Raw genomic sequence first — 21,864 nt, 5'->3', positions numbered from 1 at the left:
TTGCATCCTGCTTTTCAGTCGCTGGCTTTGACGGCTTGGCTGTTGAACGCCAGATGTGCGATTGAATAGAGGTTTGTCGGAGTCAGTGATTCCAACGCTGTTAAAAGCTAGGAAATCCACTTCTAGGAAGATCTACCATTGTACCTGGCAGTTGTACATTGCGTTGTGTGTCTCTTGAGGTTCATCCTCGCTTTTTTTCGATGGCTCAGATCTTGACCTTCCTTCAACGGGGGTTTGGGCAGAAACTGGCCTTGAGTACTATCAAGGGTCAGGTGTCGGCCTTAGCTGTCTTCTGTTAACGGCCCTTGGCCACATACTCCTTGGTGCGTTCTTTTTTTCCTTCAGGAAGTTAGGCACTCGGTCCCTCCAGTGCAGTCTCCATTGCCGCATTGGAACCTAAATTTAGTGCTCTGTCCTCCAGAAGCCTCCTATTGAGAATCTTCGGGAGATTCCTCTGCTTAAGCTGTAACAGAAGGTGGCCTTCTTGGTAGCTATCACCTCTGCACGCAGGGTGTCGGAATTGGCAGCGTTATCCTGACGTTCACCTTTCTGGGTAGTTCAGAGATAAGATGGTTCTTCGTCCCTGTCCGTCATTCCTTCCAAAGGTTGCTTCTGATTTTCATTTGAATGAAGACATTATGTTGCCTTCCCTGTGTCCCAGGCCAAAACATCTGAAAGAAAACTGTCTTGCAAGCCTTGTATGTGGTCCGGGCAATTAGGGTGTATCTGGCAGCTACAGAGTCTAAGAAATCAGACTCACCATTTGTGTTCATGGATAGGCGTCGGAAAGGGTTGTCCGCTTCCTCTGCGACCATTTCCAGATGGATCAGACAGTGATCTAGGCCTTTTCCATCAAGAGCTGGGTTGCTCTTTTCCCTGTCAAGGCGCACTCTACTTGGGCGCTCAGTGCCTCCGGGGCTTTCCGTTACCAGGCATCAGTGACGCGGGTTTGCAATGGGGCCACCTGGTCGTCGGCGAAAACTTTCACAAAGTTCTATAAAGTGGATGTGTTGGCATCTGCGGATGCTTCTCTTGGCTGCAAGGTTTTGCAGGTTGCTGTTTAGAGGACCTTGTCCTCTTTGAGGGTGCATTGTTTTTTCAGGAGAGCTCCAGTTGTTTATCGTTGAGCTCCATGTTACCTGGTTGGCTACGGTTTTACCTTGGGTAATTTTTCTTGCTGTTCCCACCCCTCATGTTTGACACTGCTTTGGGATGTCCCAATGGTCAAGAAGATAAGGAGCTGTGTCTGTCAATGAACAAAAGAGAAAATGGGATTTTTGTTGTTCTCTGACGGACACAACACCCACCCCTCTGTGGAATTGTAATTCTTCTGACACTGCTTGTAACAAAACCGAGTACCTATAGGGTTTAGGGTAGTTCTCCTTTAAGATTAATAAGACCATGTGCTGGCCTGGCAGCTCACAGCATACACTGGCATAGCATAGCAAACCTATCCAGAAATGATTCCACTGAATTTTAGTAAAATAGTGAGTTCAATCTTATTCTTGTAAATAACAGGTGACAAGAATAGAGTTTTCCAAGAAGATTGGTTAGACATATATTAATGGACAATATGACATTATCAATGTATATTACTGTAGTAGTGCTAGTAGTCTGGAAAATATATCCATTTTACTTTTTTTTTTTTTTGTGCACCTTCTTTTGTGACGATAGTTGAAGTTGGCCTATCTAAAGCCTTGTTTACTTGGGGGTAGTAAAAATAGGCATTTGAGCTGTGGTTCCACTGCCTTTTGATTGTCCAGCTGCAAGTTAACATGGCAGCTAGCCGTGTCCATTCACACTGCCACGGTTATTTTGCCTGGTGGCAAAGATTCTACTGCAGGTCGCAGTTGGCAGGCAGTAGTACCGCCAAATGTGACCCATTGAAGTGAAGGCAGGTGTACAGTGAAGCTGTCTGGATGGGTTAGTTTAAAGCGGTTGTATACTGCTTAAAAAAAACAAAAAAACCCTGCAAGACAAATGCATAATGAACTAGTATGCATCGCATACTAGCTCATTATGAAATACCTTAAAACGATGCCCCGACACGGACCCCCGGACACCGCTCTGGGAGCTGACATGCTCCCTCGGCGTCTCTTCCGGGTTCGGCGGCTCCGGCGCTGTGAGTGGCCGGAGCCGCGGCAAGTGCCCGGCAAGGAACACTGAAGGTCCGCCAGACCTTCAGAGCACATGCGCCGCTAGCGTCAGCGGCTGCATGCAGGGCAAATATCTCCTATACCGTGCAGGTTTAGGAGATATTAATTGTACCTACAGGTAAGCCTTATTATAGGCTTACCTGTAGGTAAAAGTAAAAAAAATGCGTATACTACCGCTTTAAGGCCTCATGCACACTGGACGTATTTACAGCTGCTGTTTTTGGCATGAGACGTTTTTTTCCGCAGCCAGTAAACTCCCCAGCATGTTATCCTGTGGTGTCCATGCACACATAGGCTGTTATCAGCAGTTTTTGGCAGGGACAGTTTCTGGCTGTAAAAACCCCCCCGAAAACGAGTGGGTTTTCAGTGGCGTTTTTCAGCTGTATAAATGCTCTAATGCCGATAAACGCCAAAAAACGCTAACTGGCGTTTTTTGACGTTTTTGATTCCATTGCTTTTCTTAAGCCTGGGTTCTGTTTCGAGGTGTCGTTCATGGAACATAGCCTGGGTTCACACTGGTATGTGCTGAACACCGCATGTCATTTGCACCACAAACGCTCCTCATTCCTGTGCACATCCCATGTGATGTCTGTGCGATGCAATTTGAGCCATATATTTTGTGTGGCTCAAATTGCATCACATTTGCACTAAAATGTTGTAAAACCCTTTTTTTTTTTCTCCACACCTAATTGCATCGCATGGGTGTGAACACCCATGCGATGCGATTCTGGCAAGCGCACTGCATTTTGCAATCTGTTTTAGGGTATTGTTCGTTCATGAAGCACTGTTGACATTGTGCCGATTTGGCATGTGATTTGTCATGTTGAATTGAATTTTTTGGGAATCAGTGCGGTGCCACAAAGTCAGGGTTGCACCAATTCGGACAGTGGCGTCGCCGGCAATAGTCTCTGATTTGGCATGCAATTTGACATGTCAAATCGCATATCAAATCTGCCCAATGGGAACAGGGGCTTAATGTTCCTTGAACTACACCCCGAGACAGATTACAAAATGCAGTGAGCTTGCCAGAATTTCATCGCATGGGTGTTCACACCCATGCGGTGCGATTTTGATGCGGGGAAAAACGAGTCCACATTTGCACCAAAATGTTTTTTTCCCTGCCCCTAAATCTTATCGCATGGGTGTGAACACCCATGCGATGAAATTCTGGCAAGCGTTGTATTGTGGGAAAGTCAGAGTTACTAAAATAGCAGAGAGGTGATTTTTAGCTAAAAACGTCAAACGCTACTGCGAAAAAGCACTGAAAAACGCTGAAAAAAATCACTAAAAAGATACTGGCGTTTTTAGAACATACATTGTGCATGAGGCCTAATTGTCGCTTGCTACATGAGTGTCCAAGCAGAGCAGTGAGTACACACTTGTTTGTTCTATGTCTTGTGATTTTTTGAGGTGTAGTCATAGCTTGCATCACAGTCAAGGTCAGGAGATTGCAAAACTCTTCACAAGAAGTCTCTTCTTCAGAAGCAGCAGGCTGAGAAAGCTACAGTCACTAATGAAATGAAAACCAGCTTCTGCAACCTATGCTTTTCCTTTGTGTAAGTAAAAAGGACCCTTTTATTCTAAATACTGGTCTTTCTGCAAGTGCTGCACGGGCCCCCGTCTGTTAAAGTGTAAAGCAAGTAGCAAGTATTCTTGCTTGCTTTGAATAGAGCGGAGAAGGATTAGTCAGTTTTTTTTTTTTCTGTCTTGTATCCCAGTTATAGAGATTCACCCTCTAATTATCCTGTTTCCTGGTATTGCTGAAAGTGAAAGTAAAAGAAAACCCAAAATTTTGGGTTGTCCCCAGAACAAGAATAGAGAGAAAATCTTCCAATCAGGAATATATATGCAGTAAAGCATGCTTGTTATACTCACTGTGGAACTTAAGGGGTTAATCCTCTGCATTGTGTAAAAAGGCTGTTTGATCCTGTCTGCACAGATCCTCCCCCTCCTGCACTGTCCCCTTGACAAGTCTAGATGAGACCCAGTGTGTGGAGTCAGGCTGCACATTCTCAGTCCGGTCTCTATTGGTGGAGAAAACATTTTGTGTTTGAATTTTGAAATTTTGGAACTGGTCATGTGATCGGCAAAGTGCCAATCAGCACTGGCCTGCAGAGGTTTGGGGGGGTCAGTCAGCGTCAGAAGACACATCAGAGGAGAGTGAAATCTCCACCTACAAGAACATTCAGTGCTTGGCCGGACACTTCTATATATCAGGTGACCGATTGTATACCGCGTGTCAGAAAAGGTATATAGCGGTTTTATTTTAATTTAAAAAAAAACACCTTTATAGGTTGTGTGTTGTGCGGCGGTGCGGATGCATTATAGTTACTTTCATGGGTTTAGTAACACTTTAAGGGAAATCTCTCCAATGGAACAGAGGGGGAAAAAAATGAACAGGGGGGAAAAAAATGAACAGGGGAAAAACCCTCCCTTACTCTATCTGAAATGAAGGGGGAAATGCATTTTGTTTAAAGCAACCTGGTTGCAGGGTGTATTAACCGCACTCTTGAAAAGCAACCAGGTGTGACAAATAGCATGCCCCCCACAAGCACTGTGGTTCCCTGCTGCTGGCCATACATCACTATAGCTGGCTACTGTGTTATGTTCTTGTATAGAGACAGGGTTGATTTAAAGGGAAGCTGTCATTTTAAAAGGGCAATTATTATTTGTACATACAGTACTTGTTCCAGGTCAGTGGCTCATCGGTAGTGGAAAAAGGATAAGGACGATAGCCCCGAAGTCTACAGCTTAAAGTGGTAGTATACTCCGCTTTTTAACTTTTACCTACAGGTAAACCTATAACAAGGCTTACCTGTAGGTAAAATTAATATCTCCTAAACCTGCATGCATGCGCTCTGAAGGTCCGGCCCTTCAGAGCTCCTTGCCGGAAAGTGAACTCCCGCATACATGCACGGGAGTGACGTCATCGCAGCTCCGGCCACTCACAGCGCCGGAGCTGCTGAACCCGGAAGAGACGCCGAGGGAACATATCAGCTGCCTCAGTGGTGTCCGGGCGACCGCGTCGGGGCTTTGTTTTTTCTAAGGTAAGTATTTCATAATGTGCTAGTATGTGATGCACACTGGCACAATGTGCCATTGTCGTGCAGGGTTTTTTTTTTTTTTTTTTTTTTTTGGTGATACAACCACTTTAAGAAGCGAGTCAAAAATGGAAATACCCTCATTTATTTTCTGACAGGTAGTCATAAAGGTCAGATTAGATTTGTGGCAGGAATGATACATGCAGGATCCAGTAGCTCAGTTTGGTAGCCAACAGGCATTTGTAAGAGAATATATTGTATAGTGCTTATATGCCTTATATTTGTTATATTCTTTTCCACTTTGGTTAACTAGAAAATATCGCATTATAATGGTTCATATATTCTGTCTGCAACCAGCAGGGGGCAATCTAGGTTGTTTTTTTTTTTTTTTTTATGTATACATTTTGTATACTAGACTAAAGGCCCATACACATGATAAGAAAATTGGAAGTAAACTTTCATCCGACGAACGATCTGCCGATTTTCGGATCGTTAGTATAGTGCACTGAATGTGCAGGCTATAAAATTTTTACTGTAAGTGAACACAACGTCCGATTTTCATTTAATTAGTACAATTTTTGTCCGTAAAAAATTGTAAAACAAGACTACACATGCAAGTCTGAACTCTTGGGTTTCTCACCACTAATTGCATCACTAGTTTGCAATGCCACTATTCATTTCAATGGGCTCAATCCTCTATGAAGTATTTGGGTATCAAACTTACTCCAAACCCAGCCTCCTTGTATGAGGCCAATTTTCAACTGCTGTTGACAAAAATACATTTACATACGTTTCCGACACTGGCAGATCCTTACTCTTGTGTGGCTCGGCAGGTGTAACGCTTAGGCCTTATGGACACTGGATGTTTTTACAGCTGCTATTTTTGGCTTCAGGTGTTTTTTCCTGCAGCCAATAAACTCCCTAGCATGTTGTCCTATGTGTCCATGCACACAGGCTGTTATCAGCAGTTTTTGCCAGGGGCGTTTTCTGGCTGGAAAAAAACTCAGAACTAGTGGGTTTTTCAGCTGTAAAAACACTAAGTGCCGGTTCACATTAGTGTGATCACAGGGATCGCATGTAATTCGGAGCGCACTGCTCCTAAAATTACATGCGATGTCTGTGCGGTGCAAATTCAGCCATACAGTTTGGCTGAATTCGCACCGCAATCGCACTTAACACGCACAGGACCCTTTTTATGGTCCGCAGCAGAATCGGATCGCATGGTGGTTCACACTAGTGCGATCTGATTCTGTGCGAAATCTCAGATCACACTGCGATATGCGATCTGATCTGGGGGTGTCGTTAACTTTGAATTGACACCCCCAGCGTATCGCATATGGCAGTGTGAACTGCCTGTGCTGCGGATGCGATGCGGGAACAAGCTGTATATTCACAGCGTTCCCGCATCGCATAAATGTGAACCGGCACTCAAACTCTGATAAAAGTTAAAAAATCTTAAAAACGCTGAAAAACACGGTGATTGAGCGTTTATCAGCGTTTTTGAACCATAAACTTTAGTAAGAGTATACTTTTGTTAAAAAAAAAGCTAAAAAAACGGTTACAGCTAAAAAAACGCTACTGCAAAAACTATGAAAAACTCATGCTACACCTTATTACAGCTAAGGCTACTAGCTTTTTTTATAACGTCCAGTGTGCTTGAGGCCTTAAGATGAGGACACTTTCTCCTTGCACCTTAAAAAGTTCTTATTAACATTCCCCAATCCTTTTTTGTTTTTTTTTTCCATCTCACTCTATGCCATGCTGACTAAAATTATTTGGAGCAACAAAGTGGCTAGGACCCGTCACACTTTGCTTACTCTACCCAAGAAGGGCGGTGCAATTGGCCTACCTGACCCGTTACTATATTATAGTCCTACATCTCTCCAGGGTGGTAACATAGTGTGCTTTTATTGGGTCCAAATTTGAATATGAACAGCATGCCTAACCAATTGCCTTATCTGCCCCACCTTGGGTCGCACCTAAACTTTACCAACTGCTCAAGTCTCACCCCACCATTGGTGCCACGATTGCTGTCATTGTTCACACGTTCTCTCCAAAAGGCCTATCTCCATATCTGTCTTCACTTACACCAGTGATACAGAACCCCTTTTTCCCTCCCGGCTTTGACAATAGACAGCTACTAAGTCTGGCAGGGTTAGGCATACCCAGATGCATGCATTTTGCCACTCCTCAGGGATGGCTCACCAGTCAAGATATTTCTGTCCTTACCCAACCCCCTTTGAGCTCCTGGGCAGTCTACCAATTGTCTCATTTTCTGCAGTCTATACCAGATGCAGGACATTTTAGACCTCTGACCTCTTTTGAAAGTCTCTGTGCCAATGGCAACTGCTGTATGTGCCACGTTTGTTGTCAGTCTCTTATTATATAAACAACTGAATGCGCCTCCAGAAGATATTATATATATATATATATATATATATATATATATATATATATATATATATATATATATATATAATCGGTTGGAGTTGGGTTTACATAGCTCATTTTCGAAACCGCAAATCAATGGGACCATCATTCTTGTTTATAAATCTTCAATTGCCAACTATTTTTAGGAACAGGGCTGCAAGCTCTTATCTACAGTGCCTTGCAAAAGAATTCACCCGCTTGGCATTTTTCGTGTTTTGTTGCTAACCTGGAATTAACATGGATTGTTTGAGGATTTGCATCATTTAATTTACAGAACATGCCCACAACTTTGAAGATTTTTTTTTTTATTGGGAAGCAAACAACAAATAGGACAAAATAACAGAAAAAGTCAATGTGCATACCTATTCACCCTCCTAAAGTCAATACTTTGTAGAGCCACCTTTTGTGGCAATCACAGCTCCAAGTCGCTTTGGATAAGTCTTTATGAGCTTGCCTCATCTTACCACTGGAATTTTTGCCCATTCCTCCTTGCAAAACTGCTCCAGCTCCTTCAAGTTGGATGGTTTGCACTTGTGAACAGTAATCTTTAAGTCTGACCACATATTTTCTATTGGATTGAGGTCTGGGCTTTGACTAGGCCATTCCAACACATTTACATGTTTCCCCTCAAACCACTCAAGTGTTGCTTTAGCAGTGTGTTTGGGGGTCATTGTTCTGCTGGAAGGTGAACCTCCGTCCTAGCCTCAAATCACGCACAGAGCGGTACAGGTTTTGCTCAAGAATATCACTGTATTTAGCACCATCCATCTGTCCCTCGACTCTGACCAGTTTCCCAGTCCCGTCTGCTGAAAAACATCCCCACAGCATGATGCTGCCACCACCGTATTTCACTGTGGGGATGGTGTTCTTTGGGTGATGTGATGTGTTGGGTTTGCGCCAGACATAGCGTTTTCTTTGATGTCCGAAAAATTCAATTTTAGTCTCATCAGACCAGAGCACCTTCCCCCATACATTTTGGGAGTCTCCCACATGCCTTTTCGCAAACTCAAAACATGCCACTTTGTTTTTTGCTGAAAGTTATGGCTTTCTTCTGGCCGCTCTGCCATAAAGCTTATGTACAGATACTCCAGTCTCTGCTGTGGAACTCTGCAGCTCCTCCAGGGTTACCTTAGGCCTCTGTGCTGCCTCTCTGATTAATGTCCTCCTTGCCTGGTCCATGCGTTTTGTGGGCGGCCGTCTCGTGGCAGGTTTGCTTTTGTGCCATGTTCTTTGCATTTGGTTATGATAGATTTGATGGTGCTCCTGGGGATCATCAAAGATTTGGATATTTTTTATACCCTAACCCTGACTTTTACTTCTCAACAACATTGTCCGTTACTTGTTTGGAGAGTTCCTTGGTCTTCATGGCAGTGTTTGGTTAGTGGTGCCTCTTGTGTATATGTAAAGACAGATCATGTGACACTTAGATTGCACACAGGTGGACATCATTTCACTAATTATGTGACTTCTGAAGGTAATTGGTTGCACAAAGCTTTTTATGGGCTTCATAGCAAAGGGGGTGAATCTATTACGGACATGCCAATTTTCTGTTTTCTATTTCTAAAAAATAGTTTTATATATATATTTTTCTCATTTCACTTCACCAACTTAGAATATTGTGTTCTGATCCATCACCTACAATTCAGATTAACAAAACATTGAATTTAAGGCTGTAATGTAAAAAAAATAGGTAAAAAGTCAGGTGGGGTAAAAACTTTTGCAAGGCACTGTAGGTGGTACTTAACAGAGTCGACCCTCAAGTCTCTATACTTTGGTGCTGTAACAAAAGAAGCCTGGCGCACCTCTACATAGTTTTTGGCAGTGCCTTCTGCTTACCCAGTTCTGGATGGGGATGGGTAACATAGTCCAACAACTGACATCAGTCAAGCTTGGCACAGACCCTTTGGGATTTTTTCTATATCTAAACTCGGTGCACTTACTCCGTTACAAAAAGGCTCACTACCTCGCCGACTTTAAAACATTGGTTTACCAGACTTGACTAAATCAGAATGATGGAGAGTTTTACAGCGTCTGTTCAAAGAAGAGAGGATCAATTTAAAGATACCTGGCTGCCATGGAAAGCTTTTACTTGCAAATCTCAGTATACTGATGTATTCTTCTATCTCGATTTCCCAATCCCCCCGTAGAACAGTAGAGCCCAAAGCTTGACGGTGTGCTGTTGCCCTCAGTCACCCCCCCCAAGAGAGAAGGGATGGGTGCAGATGGAGTGGTGTATCCCCACCTATCCTCCTGACCCCCCCCCCCCTTTTTTGTTTTTTTACTACTTTCTTTCCTCTCTCCTTTTTTGACCCCCTCTTAAAGGGAGGCAAGAGGTCCCCCTTTTGTCTTTGGTATGCAAGTTCAAAATGAAAAAAAGAATGTATTGTGTGATTGTGTATCCATGTTTATTGTAATGTCCTAGAGCAGGACTACTGGTCAGGGGGTACAACAACGCCGTCAGCTGTGGTACTTTGAGATGTTTCGGGTTATTACTCTTGTTTGTTACTATTGTGACTGTACATGCTACGTGGCCTGACAGCTGCTTTGCGTTAGATGGGCTCTGAATTCACTATGCTGTTCCTGAAGCATGGATAGTTTTATTTATGCACTATGCATGTAAACAGTAACAAAAAGGTTCATATGTGTACAGAGTAAAATAAGGTCAATCATGGACCATGTATGCAAAGTTTTCTTCTTTGATTTACATATTTAAATGCTGTGATCCAAAACAGAGCTGAGTGATTGGGCCCATGGCATACTGTACAATACTGCTGATTACAGATCTGAACAACGTATTGTACACAAGCCTTAAATATATTAAAATGATTTGCTACCTTGACACTACCAGGCTGGGACACGAGACATGCAGCTTAGCACACACCCGTAGATGGCTGCTTGTTTTGGGGACAATTAATCTGTGAAATAAAACACAGGTTTAGTACTCCGAAGATGAGCCTGATGAACTCACAAAATGAAGGAGTCGTGCTTTGTATCACAGGTCACAGAGTAGAATAATTACAAATTCCGATGGAGGACAAGGCCTCGCTCAGACAAATCCAACCTGCATATTGATTCATTTGATATTTAAAATATGTGTTTTTAATAAAAATAAAATTGTCAATATAGCATCTAAACTGACTTTTGCTTTATGATGGCAAACTGCGAACTGTAACATGAGATGGCTTTCCTCTGGATTTGAATGTTTCCAACAAAGCAGAAGTGAAAGGAGTAGAGTGCATGCATCTTGCACAAACACTTTGCCTTATGTAGGTGTCTACATATGGCTGATAGAAAGTACGTTGCGTGTTAAATTAATTCTAGCAAGCGAAGGACCAGCAGTCCCTTCAGGCAAATATTTGTTTGACGGAAGATCGCAGTAAGCTTTATTCTGAAATTACCAGTTTGATTAATGTTGTAACTGAAAAGATTACTGGATCAAAGGGACATTTTTTTGTTTTACTTTAAATTTTTAAATGTTGCATATGGACAGCGGGCCATGATTGGAGGATCAATTATATCTGTGCTTTCTTATAAATATTCTTTACCAAATCCCCCCCCCCCCCGCCTTAGTCCTATTCCCACCTGCTCCTCCCTTATCCATTTTGGGCAGTCCCCAGGGAGCTCGGTTCACATTAATGCATCTCCAAGTGTGATTTTGGAGTGTGATTTTTATGCAAGTTTACACTCTTTGGCACTTGCGTTGCAAGAAAGGTGCATCAAAGCAGTGCAGGGGCCTTTTCAAAGTCGCTGTGACTTTAAGTTGCATAGATTGGAACAGGTGTCCAAAGTCACATGTGAGTGTGAACGGAGCTTTACTGCTTTCGCACATGTGTAAGGCACGGTTCACACTAGGTCGCTCCGACTTAGGGGGCGACCTGTGAAGTCGCGTGCAACGCGACTTGCACGGACTTCATAAAATGAATGTCTATGCAAGTCGCTCCAGGTCGCCCTGAAGTAGTACAGGACCCTTTTTCTAAGTCGGAGCGACTTGTGTCGCTCCTATTAGAACGGCTCCTGTAGCAGTCAATGGACTGCGACAGTGCGTGACTTGTCAGGCTGACCAAGTCGCCTGACAAGTCGGACTAGTGTGAATGGACACTTAAACTTCCATTTAGATCCAAGATCCAAGGTCAAAGTACTTATATTTTTTTATATGTAATGATCATCACTCATAAATATGTTTTGCATTTTTCAGTTATATTGTTATTATTGTATATGAATATTTTATATTTATGGTTTCCAGCCAGCAGCTAGAGCCCGAGGCTACTTTTTCATACTTTACCAGGCCAATTTTAGCTGCTTTGCTGAAAGAAAAAAATATATACAGGCAGCTAACTTTACTCTAATATCTCTTTAGAAATAACTGATAATGTTCTGCAAAATCTTGCAATCTATTTTATTTGAATAACAAATATTCTATTTAAACAATAAGAAATATAAAATAGTTAAAAAAATGTTGCAAAACTATAAGGTGTTCTGATTTATATTGTTATGTTTGTTAATATAATATATTATGATGTAGCACCCTTCTAGTTAGGTAGGTGCTAGGTAAAAACATCTGTTGCTCCTGCTGCTTATCAGGGGAGCCTGATCTATTAGTTTGCCTGTCACATGTTTCCAGGTGTGATTCGCTGGGTCTGAGGGATTGTCCCCACTGTATCTAATGACGGAGCTTGTTGGACAGTGGAGGAAACCTAGCCAGTGACACCATGTTTTATGGCAGTCCCAGTGGGAGGGCATTCCTGCAATGCATCCTGGGATTGATCACAAATACACAGGGGACATGTGACAGGGTGTCTTTTGCGGGAAGCAGAATCCCAGGAGGAGGTGGACGGCTGTCTCCCCTCCTGCAGGTGTGAGGAAGGTGGTCTTAGGCAGTCAGCCTAGTAAACCAGGTGTGGAACTGAGCTGCAGAGGATCTAGAGTGCTGACAGTGGAGCTGGTGGCAGAGTCTGTCAGGGAAAACAGTGTCTTGAGTACTGGGGGGATTTGCCACAGGGTCTGCCTACGAGAGAGGACCACTCCAGAGAAGTCAGGGGGATCAAGGAGCTAGCTCACTCAGGAAGTGTAACCGTGAAGGGGGTGCTGTGTAGTTGACACTGAAGAATAGGAACAAAGGGGGTGCCAGGAAGGGCCCTGAAGATTGTTCTGCAGTACAGTACAGTTTACCTCAGGAAGTTCAGTCAATTCTACTTCACCACTTATGACAAGGTGAAGCAGCGGCCTAGCCGTGACTAGCGTTATACAGTGCTATTCAGCGTTAATCAGTCATCCCATCTAATTGTGCATAGTTATACAAGTTGGAATATCCCACTCATTCCCTTCTTGCATCCAAGTTCTCAATAATAACACAAAAACCAAAGCTACTGGACTGTTTCCTGACTGAGCTAAAAACACTTGGAGAATGTTGAACTGTCATGTTGTTGCTAGTAGTAACCCAGGGGAACCCATAACCAGCAGCTCCCAAGGGAGTAGTGCTACAATAATATAATCTAATATCTATATATATATATATATATATATATATATATATATATTCCCTTTTTCTGGTGATTTGAAAGCAGACTTTTGTATTTTCTGTGTAGCTATATTTCTTGTTGCTTACCCCCTTTAACACGTTCTTCCTGTCTGGTTTATCTGTGAGTTTGTTTCGTTTGCTTGATCTACCACAAGAAGGGAAGTGACTGTTCCAGAACAGCTATATGCTGAAGTTACCACTGTAAAGAAGCCCCTTCCTTTCCAGTGCATTACAGAAGAGTTCTGCTCAACACTGGCTTACATTTCTTCAGGCAAAATAAAAAGAACTTTAGGTCAATTTGAGAAGGGCCACAATTCTTATATATTAAGGCTTCATGCACACTGTGCTTAAAAAAAACGTCTGTTCCCTTGGCAGAATAAATGCCCATATAAAGCGTTTTTTGGACCTAGTTTGGATGAGTTTAGGAGAGTTTTTTTTTACCTGCCAGAAAGCTCCAATGAGAAACGCAAACCAGAAGGGTTTTTTCTTCCTGCCTCTAAGGCCTCATGTACATAACAGTTGCTAAACGGATGTTTAGGAGCAGTTGGGCATTTTTTTTTTCAGCAGCCCCTAAACTCTCCTCTGTTATCTGTACATGTACACTCAGTCGTTTATAGTAGTTTAGAGGCAGTTGAGGTTACTGGCATTTTTTTGAACGCAGAAGAATTGCTTTCAGGACTGTAGTTTACCGGCACTTCAAACGCCAAATGCTTGTAAACGCAGTAACCTGTGCTTGGGCACATTTGCGTTTATAAGCGTTTTTAAAGGAGAAAACATTTCTGATCATATTTGAACAAACTAAAAAGGTTAAAAAAAACACAGTCCAGTAGCGATTAACTCTCACGCAATTTTCTATGTCTTCAGCGCCTTAGCAACATCAGGAGCATTTCCTTACACTTACTTATGATGGGATCCATAGTGAAAACACAAAGACTGCTATCCACAAGCACACTTCTCTCTACTGCTGCTCTCTCTTCTCTCACAGAATGGCTGAAATTAGTTCATCTTTTACTTGTTTTTCATCCATTGTGGCCATTTAGGAGGGTCTCCTGAGGTTATCTTTTAAAAAATGCTAACCTCAAATGCTAATAACTGCTGCTAAACTCGCCTAAACTCAGTATGTAAAAGCTGTAAAACAGACGTTTTTCACCGTCGGTTTCCAGCTGTCCGTTTCCAGCGTTCAGAAGAAGTTTTCAACTGCCCTGTGTACATGAGCCCTAAAAGTTGAGCAAAAAATATGCCTATTATCATCCTAATATGCATGGACACATAGGATAATATTGAGCTGCTTCTACAGGCAAAATCCCTCTGAAGTCATCAAAAGTAGTGCAGAAACTACTTTTGGGAATTGGCGCGACGCCGCACCTGGGTTCGGACAGTGCCATTGCCGGCAATTGGCTCTGATTTGGCATGCGATTTGACATGACAGCCCAATGTGAACATGGGCTTTAAGCCAGTGTGCATGGACCCTAAAGGAAACTTGTGTTGAGAGAAAGAAGTAGGCTACTGTTGCTGATCTTCGCTTCTGAAAATGCTAGTTCACTGGCTACTCTAAGAGCACGGAGGGGAGACGGTGGCCGGCGACCAGGTGTCGTACAGTGCCTTGTGAAAGTATTCAGCCCCCTTGAACTTTGCGACCTTTTGCCACATTTCAGGCTTCAAACATAAAGATATAAAACTGTCATTTTTTTGTGAAGAATCAACAACAAGTGGGACACAATCATGAAGTGGAACGAAATTTATTTGATATTTCAAACTTTGTTAACAAATAAAAAACTGAAAAATTGGGCATGCAAAATTATTCAGCCCCTTTACTTTCAGTGCAGCAAACTCTCTCCAGAAGTTCAGTGAGGATCTCTGAATGATCCAATGTTGACCTAAATGACTAATGATGATAAATAGAATCCACCTGTGTGTAATAAAGTCTCCGTATAAATGCACCTGCACTGTGATAGTCTCAGAGGTCCGTTTAAAGCGCAGAGAGCATCATGAAGAACAAGGAACACACCAGGCAGGTGCGAGATACTGTTGTGGAGAAGTTTAAAGCCAGATTTGGATACAAAAAGATTTGTGCAAGCGACAATATTGAAATGGAAGGAGTATCAGACCACTGCAAATCTACGAAGACCTGGCCGTCCCTCTAAACTTTCAGCTCATACAAGGAGATCAGAGATGCAGCCAAGAGGCCCATGATCACTCTGGATGAACTTCAGAGATCTACAGCTGAGGTGGGAGACTCTGTCCATAGGACAACAATCAGTTGTATACTGCACAAATCTGGCCTTTATTACAGCATCATGGTTTGGGCCTGCTTTTCTTCAGCAGGGAAGATGGTTAAAATTGATGGGAAGATGGATGGAGCCAAATACAGCCAATGTGGAAGAAAACCTGATGGAGTCTGCAAAAGACCTGAGACTGGGACGGAGATTTGTCTTCCAACAAGACAATGATCCAAAACATAAAGCAAAATTTACAATGGAATGGTTCACAAATAAACATATCCAGGTGTTAGAATGGCCAAGTCAAAGTCCAGACCTGAATCCAATTGAGAATCTGTGGAAAGAACTGAAAACTGCTGTTCACAAACGCTCTCCATCCAGGAATGGGCAAAAATTTCAGTTTCTCGATGTGCAAAACTGATAGAGACATACCCCAAGTGACTTACAGCTGTAATCGCAGCAAAAGGTGGCGCTACAAAGTATTAACCTAAGGGGGCTAGTTGCCCATGCTCCTATATCGGTTGACCCTCTGGTGTGTCTGTTGGGCATACTAGACCCAGAGCCGTTTACCCCTGGTGCATATGTCATGGTGCATAGGCTATTATACTTGGCCAGGAAACTGATTGCTAACTATTGGATGAGTCCAACGATTCCTACATTTGCACAGTGGGTGGCACGAGTCAATTATATTCTGCTAAGGGAACAGTTAGCGTATCGCCATCGTAATGCAGCCACAAAGTTTTATAAAATCTGGCAGGATTGGTTAGATTGCCCTGGACTAGCACCTGCACAGCTGCTTATGTATCGTATTCTGCAGGCTTAGTTTGTTGGTAGACATCCTAGCTGTAATGGGGTCTTTCTCACCTGAACTCCTATTTTCCCTTTCTTCCTCTTTCTTCCCTTTTTGTATTCCCCTCTCTTTTTCTCCTTCTCTCTGTTCCACCCATTCCTTCTCCTCCCCCTCCTTCTTGATGCCCTTCTGGGAGCTGGGCTCCTCCGTTCCTTTGCTATGGTGGAGACCTGTTCCCGGTATCTCTCTATCCCTGGGATTCTGACATGGGTATGATGGCCACATAGGTATAGTGCTTTCGGGGGGTGTCACTTTCACACTGCTGATGTGGGGAGGTTTCTTCCTGCGCTTATGCCGAACCCTGTCTATCCTGATACGTTGCTGCTTTGGTTTATGTTTATATCGGCCTAAGTGGGTTCGGCCTTCTCTATTATCTTAACACTACTGTGATTATTCCTGTTTTTATATTGCTCCATGCTGTTTCTTCTCACCAAGAGATGTGACCCCTGCGAGGGTGCGGTATTTTTCAACATGAATGTATGTACCGGATTGTCATTGCTGTGTATGTTTTCACCTGTTCCCTTCCCTTCTCTGTTTTTTTTCCTTTCTGTTGTTTTTAATAAACACCTTTTGGATTTAAAAAAAAACTTAAGGGGGCTGAATAATTTTGCACGCCCAATTTTTCAGTTTTTTATTTGTTAAAGTTTGAAATATCCAATAAATTTCGTTCCACTTCATGATTGTGTCCCACTTGTTGATTCTTCACAAAAAATTACAGTTTTATAACTTTATGTTTGAAGCCTGAAATGTGGCAAAAGGTCGCAAAGTTCAAGGGGGCCGAATACTTTCGCAAAGGCACTGTGCATTGGAAAAGATTGTGAAGAAATTCCAAGATTTCTTGCTTGCAAATATGGTCATTTTACAAAGCGGCTGGATCTGAGCTTTAACTTATTACAATCTTTGGATGGATTGGAGGGTTTCATTTGTCTGGAAGAGCTAATACTGGATAACAACCTGCTGTGAAATCATGTTGGCTTCCCTTTACTTCCATTCCTACACACATTGACTGCTAATAAGAATCAGCTGACAGAGCTGGACCATTTTCTGGACTCACTGACTGTGTCTGCCCCAACCTTAGAGTACCTGAGCTTGCTTGGTAATCAGGCTTGTCCGAATGAACTTGTTAACAAAGAGAAAGATGAAGATGACTATCAGCCATACAGGTACTTTGTCCTGAACAAACTTCCTTATCTAAAGATTTTCGATACCAGGAAAGTGACAGACAAGGAGCGTGAAGTGGCAGGATCCAGAGGAGCATTCATGAGAGTGGGGAAGCCCAAGGAAAATAAGACTGAGGGTCTTCAGGAGGATCCATCGGGAGCAAAGGGATCTGTGGTCTGCTGTGGCTAGTTGGATTGATGGCCTTAATTACCTGGCGCAGTATTTATCTCCTTTAGGTATGTGGGCATTACCAACGGGGGCCACAGTGGTGCGGTGATGGTGCATGCATATATAAGTGTCTACATATCAAGCATGAAGGATTGACTCACCCGGTTCATTTTGATGGACTGTTTCAACCTATGTTACATGTTTGACACTCCGGAGGATTCTTTGTTTATGGACTATTGCACTGGGACTTCATTTTGAGTCTTTGTATGCATTTCTTTGGCTAGGTTTACCTGTCAATAGGATATTATACATACACCTTTTTTTATATTTTAACATCAAATCAATATACTACACTATGAAAGTTTTTTTTTTTGGTTTATTCTTGAATCCTATTATCCTTTTCCCTTCTAACCGAGTGGATTTACTGATGTTTGGATTATCCAGGATACTGCAACAGATTTGATGACAGGCCCAATACTTTTTTCTATCTGGTAAGCAGTTTGAATCACTCTTTATGGTAGAAGCTGATGGTTGTTTGCTCCACTACCCCAAGCCCCGCATATGATTTTTTTTTTATATTTTTTTACCAATTGTCAATTTTAGATTTTGCTGGCAACTTTCATTTGGATTCGTTTAATATTATAGCGTGGATTTTCCTCATTTTAACCATTTACAGCATGAACCTAGGATCCACAGGGGTATATTTTATGACTGTCATGAGAAAATTTGGGGCTGCCATTGCTAACTTCTCCTTTAACCACTTCAATACCAGGCACTTTTACCCCCTTCCTGCCCAGGACAATTTTCAGCTTTTAGCGCTGTGACACTTTGCATGACAATGGCACTGTTATGCAACATTGTACCCAAACTGAATTTTTATCATATTGTTCACACTACTAGAGCTTTCTTTTTGGTGGTATTTACCACTGTGTTTTTTATTTTTTGCTAACATGCTGAACATATTGAAAAAAAATAGTTTTTCTTTGTTTCTGTTATAACATTTTGCAAATCATTTTTCTTCATAAATTTAGCCCAAAATGTATTCTGCTACATTTCTTTGGTGAAAATGATCCAAACTCGTGTATATTTTGTAGTCTGTAGGAAAGTTATAGAGTCCATAAGCTATGGTATATATCTGAAAATTGATCAATCCTGATGTACTGATGGCCTATGTCATTTTTTGAGGCCCTAAAAAGTAAAAAAAAAAGTAAAAGTAAAAAGTAAGAGGCATGGCAGGTTTTTTAAGTTTAATTTTTTTGTCATTTTTTGGAAAAAAAAATTTGTTCACTTTAATTTTTTTACAAACTGTCACCAGTGCATTACAGCATCATCATATAACTGGTGTGGTGGGGATCAGGGACATTGATTGGTGACAGTACAATAAAAATAAATATTAAAAAAAAAAATTATATATATATATATATATACAGTGTATATATATATATATATATATATATATATATATATATTTTTTTTTTTTTATTACATTGATTTCTTTCTTTTATTTATGTTATTTAACATTGTCCTACTCTGGGGAAGTGATTAGGATTTTTGTTTTTATTTTTGCTTATAGCAGTGAATTACATTGCTATAAGCAATTATTTTACTGAATGAAACTGATTCATTCAGTTTGTTTAGTTGTGATTGGTCAAGTCTAATCACATGGTACAGCTTGGCTGTGATTGGGCCTGTGTGTACCATGTGATCAGATTGACCAATCACAGCTAGCAACACAATTGTACACAATGGTTGGCTTGAAAGGAAGCCATCCATTGTGTACATATCACGTACTTGGTGAAGACTGGGATATTGTGGAGGCCTCTCTTGCACCTCCCGCCTAACACTCCTGAAGGTGAGGACAGAGTGTAAAGGCAGGGATTGGCACGAGTGCCGTAGCAGCTAGCTGGTGATGTCCACTCTCTAGGTGTTGGTAGTCGCAGTCCTTGGAACAGGATGCAGGAGCAGCTTGGCAGCAGAGCGTGAGACAGAAGCAGAACCAGGAGATGAGCATCAGTCAGTGGCAACCGGGCAGTGAGGCACCGAATCAGCAGGCAAAGCAAGCCCAGGAGATAGGCCAAGATCGTTACCAGCCGGGCAATGAGATACAAAGTCAGCAGGCAGATCAGATCTAGTAAACAAGCCAAGGTCAGCTTAGTAGGCAACAGAGCTAGAGCACAAGCAGAGGCAAAGCCCAAAGGCAAGCCGGGTCATACACGAGTAAGCAGGTACAGCAGATCAGGTCTTGGGAACACAGGAACCAGCCAAAGACCATTCAGCAACTGTTTACAGTGATAGAGCAGTTTAAATAGGCCACTGGACGCCAAGTGCTAATTGGTGTGAGCACGCGTGTTCGCAATCACATACAAATTTGCGCATGTGCACAAATATTTGCGCAATGAACTGGCACTAATATAAGTGACATTGGTCTTTTGCTCAATAATAGCACGTGTGCAATGTGCAGGAGCATGAATCTGCACTGGCATTTTGGTGATAGAAATCAGGTTTACCTTACAGTACAACTGTCATATGACCTACTGTTATTGGTCACAGTGGTCAAATGGTACTGATAAGTGAGATGGTACACTATTCACTCATCGGCTGTGTCCAGTGAACACAGCCCGTGACAGATGGCGTAGTTGTGCGGCACCTTCTGAAAGGACTTCCTACGACATCCAGTCAAGATGGGAAAGCCACCTATAGCAGAATGATGGCTGGGCGGGAAGGTGTTAAGAGTCATGGCATTGTGTTGGCATCAGTGCTTTCTGAGTCTCTGAACTAAAGATAAGAAATTCTGGCATATTTACAGTATGTTTGTTTTGAGTATGTGACTCAAAAGTATAAAAGCCAAACACAGCCAGGCAGCTAGAATTTTCAAAAGAAGGTTAGCAGCGGCAGCCACCATATTTTTTTATCATGATCATAATTTTTAAGACTAAGGGTTTATTCACATGGGTGCACAGATCAGTACACCCACACAGAGGGCTGTGTTCATTCGCCCAGGAGGCAGGTAGTCCATACAGCTGCATGCGGTTAGCTTGTTAAAAACTCAATGATAGGCAGAAGACTGCACAGATCTTCACTAATCTCCAGGCATATCCCTGGGTGTATATCCGTGCAGGACAGACTGTGTTTAGAATTGCGCATCCATCCCACACAGATGTACACTGTGATGTGCGCAAAGATCTGTGCAGCTGTCAGCCTGTTATTGATTTTAACCAGCTGTCTGGACCACTTGTGCCTCTTGGGTGGATAAACACATCCCTCTGCAAGATATACTGATCCCTATACTTGTCTAAATGAGCCCTTGCAGACTTTCTGCACTTAAACATCGTTACCCTTGAAACATTTTGGTCAGTTCAACTTCATTTTTATTGACCTGGACCACATAATCATATTAGGACCCTGACTTTGGTCGGACTTCACTGGTTTTGTACTTGTTCTGGGTTGGTCCATGAAAAGTATAGATGTCTGAGAATAATTGTCTGCCATCTTCAGGAGGAGGTCACTAATGGCAGCCTATAAAAAAATTCCCTCTATACAGGTTTCCATTAATATATAAATAAGTGTGTGCGCCCCCATCTTGTGTAACATTCAACATAAAAAAAAAAAACGGACAAGATGGTATGTGTGGGCACTTAGCCTCAACCTGTCCTAACTGCCAGTGATGGGTGTGGACACAGATAGAGGGTGATTCCCAGTAATCTTAAAGCAGGGTTGGCACATATGCCAAATAGTTTTGGGTGGTGGAGGATATTCTACATTTTGTGTTAGTAGCCTTCCCATCCTCCAAAAACAGAGAAAAAAATTACATTAAAACAGTGTTTCCATTCGAAATGTTGAAAGGTTTATATGTAGTCAAGATTTCCTCTTTCTAACTTTCTAAAAGCAGCAGAATCAAATCCAAAGGAATGAATCCTTCAAACACTTTCACAAGCCCTCTAAAACCTAAGGCACTCATATATGTAAATGTAAATCTTTCTCTTGCCTCCCTATTGAACCATTTCTGTGATCAGTGGCCTCACCGAACATGAGACATGGAAGGTTAGATGCTCTTGACTGCATCTGGAGATGTCATTTGTCATGGAGTCTGGAGAGGTCAGAGTTTCCACATAATATGATTATACAGGATTTATTTAGAGCCAACAGTTTATGCAGTGCTTTACAATACAAAGGGAGACTGTAAAGTATTAATGCAATTCAAGTGTGCTAGGAGGGCCCTGCTTCAGAGAGCTTACAATCTAATAGGGAAAGGCAGGTGAAACAAAAAGGTAACAACAGTGAGGGATGAGCTGATGGGAGAAATAAGATGTTTTGTTAGCTG

General features: G+C 42.2%; 1 protein-coding gene and 1 pseudogene across 2 annotated transcripts in view; both read left to right on the top strand.

Annotated features, from left to right (window-relative positions):
• The window catches only part of LOC309548177 (leucine-rich melanocyte differentiation-associated protein-like), a 39,934-nt pseudogene extending 22,370 nt beyond the window's left edge, over window positions 1-17,564 (top strand). The window contains exons 3-4 of the transcript in view: window positions 3,579-3,712; window positions 16,955-17,564. The product of the transcript in view is annotated as a leucine-rich melanocyte differentiation-associated protein-like (transcript). The remainder of the gene's footprint in view (window positions 1-3,578; window positions 3,713-16,954) is intronic.
• The window catches only part of ELF1 (E74 like ETS transcription factor 1), a 235,828-nt gene that overhangs the window by 44,066 nt on the left and 169,898 nt on the right, over window positions 1-21,864 (top strand). The gene's annotated exons all lie outside the window — the stretch shown is intronic.

This window comes from Pelophylax lessonae, assembly GCF_965119305.1.
Source record: "Pelophylax lessonae genome assembly, chromosome: 2".
In the NCBI taxonomy this organism is placed as follows: Eukaryota; Metazoa; Chordata; class Amphibia; order Anura; family Ranidae; genus Pelophylax; species Pelophylax lessonae.
This window is presented reverse-complemented; position numbering and strand designations above follow the sequence as displayed.